Source organism: Lycium barbarum, chromosome 8, assembly GCF_019175385.1.
Source record: "Lycium barbarum isolate Lr01 chromosome 8, ASM1917538v2, whole genome shotgun sequence".
Taxonomy (NCBI): domain Eukaryota; kingdom Viridiplantae; phylum Streptophyta; class Magnoliopsida; order Solanales; family Solanaceae; genus Lycium; species Lycium barbarum.
The window spans coordinates 47,578,322-47,588,737 of record NC_083344.1 but is presented as its reverse complement, the minus strand read 5'-3'; the positions used below and the strand labels follow the sequence as shown (position 1 = coordinate 47,588,737).

At 36.2% G+C, this 10,416-nt stretch overlaps 1 long non-coding RNA gene across 1 annotated transcript; it reads left to right on the top strand.

Annotated features, from left to right (window-relative positions):
- Positions 1 to 230: 230 nt before the first annotated feature.
- On the top strand, positions 231 to 7,447 carry LOC132606138 (uncharacterized). The gene is made up of 2 exons (XR_009569609.1): positions 231 to 7,181; positions 7,321 to 7,447. It is a non-coding gene; the product is annotated as an uncharacterized LOC132606138 (long non-coding RNA).
- Positions 7,448 to 10,416: the final 2,969 nt, after the last annotated feature.

Sequence of the window (10,416 nt, the reverse complement as noted above, 5' to 3'; positions counted from 1 at the left end):
ATGCCAATATCGGGCTCATTTTAAAGCTCGTACTTAAGAAAAAAAAACTACGAATTGCGAATTTTATTCCTTACAAATATTATTTTACGAGAGTGTTTTAAGTTAATACGTCGGTTTGAAATTATGTAAAGAGTATACTACATTCTTTTAAATAAAGGGGAGCTTAAGTTTTAATATTTCACTTAAACCCCGCCCCCCCCCCCCCCCCCCCCCCCCCAAATGCCCCTTAATCCTCACAGCCAAACAGGCCCTTAATGTCAAAAACACAAAACCGACTTCTTCTTCAACATTTTTTTCCAACAACAGCAAGAACCAAATGAACCCTAGTAATTTCCCAAAAATCCAGAATCAAACGAATCCTAAGCCTTTCAAACCAAAAAATTCATCGAATTTCCAGCTGTCTTCCTCCATTTTTTGGCTACGACTCAACAGATTTGTACGTTTTCAGTGGTTGTCTATACATTTTGGTACGAATTCGTACTTCTTCACAGCTGTCCATTTAGAATTCAAATTCTTAAAGGAATTTCAGCCAAGTAAAAGTCCCACATCGTTGGTTTATACAAGTTTGAACATTTTTGGGTTCTATGAATAGAACCTTCATATTGAAAAACAAAATGGCTTTGAGAACCAAAAAATTGGTTCTTATACCATTAAATGGGTTTTTCGTAACCCTAAAAGTAAGGACACTCAGAAATCCGGTTAACCTGTTGAATTTCGAGGATGTTCTCGCTCAAATATAATTTTTGGAAGTGTTTCCATTCGTCGGAATATGACTCGGGGAAAGGTGGTTCATTAACTCCCGTCGCCCCCGTCGCTGCTCGTCAAAAAAGGTAACATTCAAACCCCATTTTATTCCTGTCATTCATTTTTGCATTAGCATATAAGTGTTTATTTTGGTTTGTTTTGAGAAGATTTATTTTAAAATATGTAGCTTAATGTTGACAGAAAAGTGGTGCTGTTTTAAGCTTTAAAGGCTGTTGGCAATCGTTTAAGTACTGCAGTACTGTTGGTTTAACCGTTAATATGATTTGTGCTTTGCTTCTCTCATTATGATTAGTTTAGGTTATTACCAATGTAAGAACTGATTCACAAGTCATTTGGGGAATGAATTAGCATGAATGTTGTTTGGTAGTTAACATACATTTGGTTTCAATTAATCATCATGGTTGGTTTAAATAAGTGTTCAATGAAGTACTAGCTCGAGATTGTGACATGAGCATGAGACTAGGATGTTTAACCCGTGTGTGTCCTTGAAAGCTTCTTGTTAAACCTGAGATGAATGCTGCCTTAAGCCTGGATTATAGTTTGTTTGTGTGTCTGTTTTAAGTGTGGGTTAATTCAAGTCTTGAGAGGTCTCCTTTTTGTTTAACTGAAGCAGGAATCTTTAAGTGTAAAAATATCCCATGATCATAGGTATTAAAGGGATTCAAACATTGTTTTGGTGTAAACTCATTTAGCTTGCTAGACTGTCTATGTGTGGTTATGAAACTAAGATGTAGTTGAGCCCCTTTTCCTTTCTTTCTGAAATACAAATAGCTTAAAGTTTGGATCTGTGGAAACCTTGTATCGGTGTGTTTTGTTGTCACCAAACTGCTATTATTTGTTCAAAAGTGTTGGGAATTCACCTCTGTTTTGGTTACATGATATGACAATACACTAGAAGTTGATAAATGGTTTAAAACAAGACTGCTTGGTTGCTAAATGGGATTCTGTGATAAAATATTAAGTTTAAGTCCACACTAAGCATCTAATCTAATCCCAAAGACTCTAAGAGGTTATCACTTAATTTTAGGGTGAGGTAAAGGGGAAATCTTGAGTCTGTTAACAGTTTAAACAACCAGAATATTATTCTTGAGTCTGTTAACAGTTTCTGGGATCTAGCCTAAGTAGAATTCACAATTGGCTAAAGAGTTGGTTCTAATGATAATCATTCTTCTCTTAAACATGAGGTTGCTTTAAATATAGTTAGGAATTATTTTGGTCCCTCTTTGTTGTAGGCTGAGTTTAAGGACCCTCATATCATCATAATAATTTGGTAACTCTAGCTACTGTGATTAAGAGCTAGTTATAGCTAGTTTGAGTTGATGTAGAGGTAGTATACCCTTTTCATTTCCAGTTCATTGTTTTTAAATCTTGTGAAGGTGTGTATTATTTTTTTTGTTATTAGTTGGTTTAGTTGCAAGTAATTAATTAGGTTATGTGATTAGTTGTTATTACCATTAGCCTATTACTAATGTTAATCTGCTGTCACTATCAATAATATGATTTTTTTAGATAGCATACTGTTGGTTTTTTTTCTTTTTTTCTTAGTGATTAATGTTGGTTAACTGACTATTAGAACTATTTAAGAATGCAGTGCAGAGGGAATACTAAAAATTAAAAACAAATCACCCTTTTGTGTCACTGTTATGAAATGTGATGAGCTTTTATGTAGTTTTAAACTCAAGTGTATCAGTTTGGGTGGTGGAACTAAAAGTTCCCTCTCTTATTGTGATCATGAGCATAAGCTTTGTTTAGAGTTGAATAGAGATCTGTTTGGGTTTAGTTTTGGCCTCTCCTTGTTCTCCTTTTCTATATTTACGACCTAGAATTCAATTAGTTCTTGTGGGATAATAGAATCTGTGTTTGCCTGAAGTTGGTATACTAAACTTAATCCTAGTCATGCCTTAATAACCTTTGAAGAAGTCACTAATAGATTGAAGTGTGATATGAACTTGCCATTTTGTATTAACTGGTTTGTAGATATTGCTAAGTCCTTTAAACTGATGACAGCTCTAAAGGTCTCAAGTGATTTCCCTCTCAAACTTCTTGTAGAAATTCAAACCAGGCTCTCTGTTTAGCATAGACTTAAAATGTTGTTTGACTAAATATTGAGTACTCAGATGTGTTCTCTATTTGAATGCCCTTTTTAGCCATCAGTAAATTTCTGTTTCAAGGTTTCCTAACACAAGAGTGGCTGCTTCTTTTCCTCCCTCAAGGGAAGTTTGTTTATTTTTTCTCAAAGATTCATTTCTTCACTTTGGTTTTCTTCAAGACTTTAACATTAGGAATGTGAATCTCCAGTATTACTTACTGGTCTGTTTAAGGAAAGAGTGATCATTTAGCATGTTTCTTTTAAGGTTTTTTCTTTAGAATTATGGGTTGATTAACTTTAAGACAAAGTTGGCTTCTTCTTTACAGTATGTTTTGAGTATGTTAGGGCACACAAATTGACTGGCCACACTGTTAATTGTAGTAGGCCATTGATAAGTTAATATGGTGATGTACCTATTTTAAAGGAGGTTTTTAGTCTAAAATCCTGGTCCCACTCTGTAAAACTAAGATAAAATAGCCATGGTGTTTTATGTATACACTCAGCTCTTTGTTAGGATAGATTTAGGTGCTGATCCCATTGACTATGTCTGTGTGTATGAGTTCCTAACAGTCTTGTTCTGCTTGCTCAGGATACAAAGTTTGCAATCTGTCTTTTTTACTGTTTGGGAGCTTGGGGTTTCTAAACTAATTTTGCTGTGCATCTGCATTATCTCTTATCTCATTTTTGTATACTGAATGTCTGAGTTAGGTAGTTATTTTTGTTGGATATTAGCTGAGTAGTGTAGAAAGTTTTTAAGACAGGGAGGTGTTTCTTTAAGTATGTTAGTCAGGGGATGGATTCCTCATGGGATCTATCTCTCTTTAATCTTATCATTACTCAAAATTTAGTCCAAAACCCTTCCCCCTTCTCCCTAGCAAACTGTCAAATTCTTTTAACCTTTATGAACATAGCTAGGAGTCCTTAGCATGAAGGATTTTAATCCAGTTAAGCCTTCACAAATATACATTTCCTTGTAGTAGCAGCTCTCTGACTCTTGACTAACAAATTATTGTTGGATCATCTCCTTGTGTGGGTTAGCTTCTGAAATTTTAGTTTAGTAGTATAGGACCTGGCCTGTTCATTATAAACCTTGTTTAGAAAAATGTTAAGTAAAATGCTTGCCCAGATGTTTCTTTTGAGAGCCATTTACTTATGCCTCTAAACTCGTATAAGGATTTGACAAAGAATCCCTTGGTCTTCACTTTGGGAAAATTTAGATTTCTCAGGAGTAATAAGTTGGCAGATCTCAAGTTTGATTATATTTGTGTTAAAGATGGAGTTGTGTCTGCATAAGTTTCGCCTTGAATGTTTATAATTAATAGTGTGCTAACAGTTTAAGCCCAAAGTCAAGCTCTCCTTGAATCAGTAAAAATTACTCTCTTAGTGAATCTGCTAGTCTGTTTTAAGATGCCTTGTTTGAGTAAGAGTTTTTTTTAAAAGATTAAGTAGTTGAAATATCTTTCAGGTTCACTTTTTCTTGAAAGCATACTGAGTGGGGTTAGTATCTTTACTTGCTGGCAACTATTCCCAAATAGTTGACCACCAAATATTCTCTTAACTTAAGTTTATTTCCAGATTCTTAGCATTATGTGCTTATGACTCTTGCAACTTGCAAAATTTGGATACTTTTGTGTCATAAAGCTGTCTTATGTGCTCATCTACTTTAAGAACCTTGAACCTTGCCTACTATGTCGAAACTCACCTAAGTTGGGTTCGGTTAAGCCTCTTTTGATAGCCTGCCATGCCCAAGGTTCGAGAAACCTTTTGATCTTGTGCGGCATCAAAATATGGAAGGTGGTAACCCCCTTCATTTCTTAGACCTCTGAGTTTGAGATTCTATTGTAGTGATTGAAATTCTTATGTCTTGGAGCTTGTCTCAAGGCATATGCCATGTTGGGTTGATGAGCCTGCTGCTATGGGTTGTTTCCCTTTAGCTATTGCTTTACTGTTAGGTCTTTGAGATCATCTCTGGTGCCATGTGAGCAAATTCATAGCTGCAAATGGGTGCAAGCTTGCTGCTGCATTACTGAGACTTATCAGCTACTGTTGATGGGGTTGGCTGATCCTCTTGGCAACTATTTCTTGAGCGGCATGTCAAGATGAGGCATTTGGGCTAGAACGGAAGCTATCTTTGGGGCTGAATTCTGTTACACTTTGGTGCTAAGCGCAGCTCATTAACAGATGTTACGCTTGATGAAAAAAAACAAGCTGCTGCTATATTGTGCTGATGTTGCTTTGCTGCTGCACTTACTGAACTCAAAGTGCTACGCTTTGGTGAAGTAGTTGTTGGCTTGAACCAACAGATTCTACACTTGATACGCTCGCTACATTTGGGCTTGAAACTGCGGCTATGTTTGAGACGTGTTACTGCCTTTGACAAGCTAAATAGGCGTTCCTGAACCAGCCTGTTGCTGCACTCCTTAACCAAATGTTACACTTGAGAAAGGAGAATATAGCAGCAACTATGTTTTGATATATTATTGTTTCTGATAAGGAGCAGATTGCTGCATTTATGATACTTCACTAATTTGAAAAGATATTACATTAGGGCCAATGAAAAAGTATTTAACTTGAGGCCACATTTCAAAAGAACAAATTTCTATACTTGATTTTCATTTACTGATTTGAGTAGATACTTAACTTGAGAATGCCTAGTCCGGAAAGGTTCTATCCCTCGGTGGGCAATGATGATCATAGTCTAGTTATAAAATAGGAACCGACATGCACTTGGCGAGGCAATAGAATGACTGACGGGTCGCTATTTCGCAGCCATGACCTGTTCAGGGTCCTTTTTCCCATATTTAAAAGAAGCATGATTCTGAGCCTTTCATAATCAAAGCTCCCACAGTTTGATGCGAAACGAGGGATAATATATATATATATATATATATATATATATATATATATATATATATATATATATATATATATATATATATATATGTATGTATGTATGTATCTGTGTGTGTATGTGTTTATAAATGCCACCCTCATACTATCATTTCTAATCTTGCGAGGTACAAATAAACAAGTTCGGGAAGTACTACAAGGACGAATATTACACAATTGGAGCATACGCATGGAATCTAAACAAATGGAAGGACAAAAGGAGAAGTATCAAAAGACGAGGCGAAGACTTGGGCATTTGGAGCTTTCAGGCGTAGAATAAAGGAAGAACGGAATTACAACTAAAAGTCCAAGAAGTCGAGGAGATAGGCTTGTCCGATTAACCTTTCTCCACCTTCATGCTCTCCCTCCCTTTAGTTATTTTGAAAATATTTTGTTTACTTGTTTTATTTAAGTATCGTTGGAACCTTTATAGATTAGAACTTAAGATTAATTCCAAATTTAGAGTTGCCAAAACAGATTTTTTAAAGCCTTGAATAAAACAGATATGAAATACTAATTATTCTTAATGAAAGTTTGTTTATTCATAATTTGACTCTAAAATAAGGTTGATGCATTAACTTTAGGAGTTTGAACATAAATGACTTAGATTTAAGAATTAAATTGAATTTAAGGAAGAATAAGGGATTGAAATAGAATAAGGTAAATTGACGGGATTTATAGCAATATGCCTTAATAAAAGGAGACCTTTACTTAAAAAAAATAAGAGATTGTCCAAAATACTTTTAAAGGGTGGGCTTATGTGGTGTTGTACTTAAGTTAAGTGCCTTCAGGTCTTAACCTAGGTGTCCAAGTCCGAAACCCACATGTGATATTTTTGCATGAATTATGACTAACCTTATTGTAGAAATCTAGACTTAAGCGATTTTTATCTAAAAAAACTTATTATCATAAGACACACTATTAGAACCCGTAGGTAAACCGCAATTAAGCGAATCCTTAATATCGGGGTGCCAAACACCTTCCCCGGGGATCAGCAGAACCCTTACTCAGATTTTGGTAGATTAGGTTTCTTTTAAATAAAAATTAGGTGGCGACTCTAAAATGTATCATTTAGAGCACCATTAAGTAGTTGGTGCGTTTTTTCGAGGCATGTGCGAGTCGTTAAACTTTAAAATCCCAACGCCCGCTATATAAGCATTGAGTCAGATAGAGTATTCTATGGCTTTCCCCTTACTATGTTTATCAATTCAGTTTCAGCTTTCAGTTATTCAGTTGCCTTAGATACTCAGTACATTATTTCGTACTGACATTCCTTTTGCTGGGGGCGCTACATTTCATGCCGTCAGGTTCTGATAAACAGTCGGATAGACCACCCCAGTAGACAGAGCCAGACATCAGCTTGATTGGTAAGCTCCATTTCATCTGGAATTACAAGGTCCAGATTTTGGGGTCCTTCATGCATGTATAGACTTGATGGGTAGGTCGGGGCTCTTTCCCCACCACAGTACAGTTCTGTTATCCTTAGAGGCTCGTAGATGAGTCCTGTATGTCTTTTATATCAGTGTAGCAGTCTTGCTGGCCCTTGTATGTGCTCATTTTGGTATTGGTGTTTGCAGACGTTCATGGCGGCCTCGTCAGCCTACACAGTTATGTATATATGCTTTTGGGTGTAGTTTCCCTTCAGATGAGATAGATGTTATTCTTAGATGATTCAGAATATGGCCTTGTCAGCCTTGATTGGTATTATTTGTTTGCAAGCAGACCTTGTCGGCCTAAGTTGAGGGTTACCTCCAAAGTGTACAGTTACAGAGTGGTACGCTCGGGGTCAAGTATGGCACCGGGTGCCGGCACGCCTCCCCAGGTTTGGGGCGTGACATTTTCGATTGTAGAGGGGCAAATATGACCCTCTTCCGTTGTTTCAAAATAATAAATAGTGTCGTGTGATTTGCTCCAGCCATTGCGTCTAGATTTTATTACACACAGTGAATTTTATGGCATCGGAATTAAAGTTTTGATTTAAACGTTGCTCTTTTAACGTTACTGGTTTTAATTTCTATTTAGTCATTGCACATTTTGCTTTAATAATCTATCTATCTAGAATAGGAGAGGCAAAATAATGGCTGGATGACAAGTGTCATCACCACAAAAATCATAATTTAAATCACAGAAAAAACTTCTGTGGTTAAAACAAACTACAAGGAGGATAAATACCAATTTAAAATTCCAATTTTAAAATACAAAATAAAAAAATAAAAAACTGCAAACTCACAAAACTTCCCCTATATAAGGGATAACCAGTTTCAAAACAATCCCAATCCCTCACCCACATTCCCATTTCCCTACCCATTTCCGCATGGAGTAGAAATATAGATAAAATAAAACAAATTTATTCAGATAAAGGCAATAAACTACAACTTTGATTAGTTTAGTAACATCCGTTATTTTACTCATTGTGTGTCACGACCCAAATACCACAGTCGTGATGGCACCCACACTAACCCCCTTGGTGAGCGTACCATCTTCTGATACCATTTATTTAAAAAATTACGGATCAACATAAATAATAAGAACAACAATTAATAAGTCTAATTCATGTCATAACATAACAAAAGTGCGGGAAAATACAAAGTCATAAAACATCCCCCAAGAACTGAAGTCACAGTACAAGAACAACTATCCAAATATGTCTAGGACTAATACATAAGTCTGAACATAAGTGTTATATCCCGCATTTTGTTCATACGGATAATTCGAGATGAATTGCGGGAAGTTAAGAGCAAGGTTGTATCTTTGATCTTGTTAAGCACACAAGTTGTTTGTGAGAGTTATGGATGCGGAAATATTGGGGAAGGCCTTGGCAAAATTGAAAATTGGAAAATGGTTTCATGAATTACAAAAAAATTAGCCACAAGTAAGTGGGCTTGGAAAATTAAAAAAAAAAAAAAAGGCCCATGAAAGTGGCCGGCCATAGGGAGGCCTTGGGCCAAGCCCATGTGTAAAATTAATCCAAGTATTAAACGAAGAGGGGCACTAATATTTCATGACATTTCAAGAAGTTTCAAGAAAAAGAAAATTGAGAGCTAGAGGGACAAGGCCATTCAGCCAAGAGGAGAAAGAGAGAAAAAAAATTGAAGTTCTTCAATCTTGAACCAAAAAATTATTTCTCCTAGTATTCCTACTAATTCAAAGGTCCTCTTCAACGTGGCATAATTGTTAGCAAGAAAAACACCAATTCTTGCAAGGGGCAACTCAGGTCAAGAAGAAGATAATTGGAAAAAAAGGTAAGAACCAACCTTCCTTTCTATATTATGGATGCTTGTGAATGTTGTAGTGTGTAGAAATGAGTGAAATTCACGAAAATATGAAGTTGTGCATGGTGGCCGTGTGTATATGTGTATGGCCGTGGGTATGTGTGTGTGGAGAATGGTGATTCAATTATTCTATTTAGTGCTTTAGTTGTTGCTGTTATGTATTCCATGTTAGTAATGAAAGTTTGATAGTTTTAGTTGAAGTCCCAAGTGTTGGAGAGTAGTTATGGAAGCCAATGTGACCAAAATATTATTTCTTGCATATATGGAAAACAATGTTGCTAGTGTATGAATTGTTAGTATAATTCATGAATTTGGAAGAAGAAAATATGTTGTTGTTGTTGCTATTCCATTTGGAAGAATTCGGGTGGCATAGCATATGGATTGGATTGTTTGAATATTGTACGGATTGTTTGAAGTATTCTTGAATATAGTTTGAGAGGTTGTGGATTTGAACTTGAACATATAGGCGATTATGAATTGAATGTAAATGGAAGGTCGCCAAAGTGGATGAAAAGAAATTGTTAAAGTTAGTATGCGTTTTGAATCGATTGTGGATATTTTTAGAATAATGGTTGGTATTGTTGTTGATATTTTGGCCGAGTTAAATTCTCGTATTTGTTGTTGTATTTTGGCCGAGTTGAATTCTCGGGGATGTCGCATTTACAGGGGAAATGCTGCCGAAATTTCGGTAGATTAAGTGTTGGTTTCGAATTGGATACTAAGCGCTTATGGCTAATGTCGGTATATATGAATATTGTTGTAGATCTTGCGAAGCGGAAAACTTGAGTTCGGATTAGCATAGGAAGCGGGCAAGGTATGTAAGGCTTATCTTTCTTTCTTTTGGCATGGTCTTTATGTAACGAACGAATGATGTATATGTACGACCGCAAAGAAATTCCTATTCTTAGAGCCACTAGGATGGCTAACATCTTTGACTCCCGTAAGTCCTTTCATATGTCCTTGACATGTATCTAGGATGTCCAATGATTTAGTCGGTCTGTTTCCGAATGGCATTCGAAAGACGGTTAATATGACTAAAGCTTTGATCTTCAGATACTAGCACGTTTGATTATGTCGTTGAGTCCTTAATATATTACGATATGTACTTATGGTTCCTACAGTCTTATTTGATGTGATCCATAACGATGTCCGAAGGGTTCTTGATATGATTATTGCGTCGGTTTTCCAAAAATGGCTTCTGAAACGCTTATAGAGCGCTCTGTACTTCTAACGTTCGTAACTTCCTCATACTAAGTCGGATTGACCAGAAACTTGTTTCTGGGCATTCAGATGTCGGTAAGTATACATATCCATTGAGTCTTGATTTTTATGCATTTAGTTTCGCACTACTCTGCTCGTGCATGTGTTATGATCTCTTTCGCCGAGTCCCGGGCCGGTGTG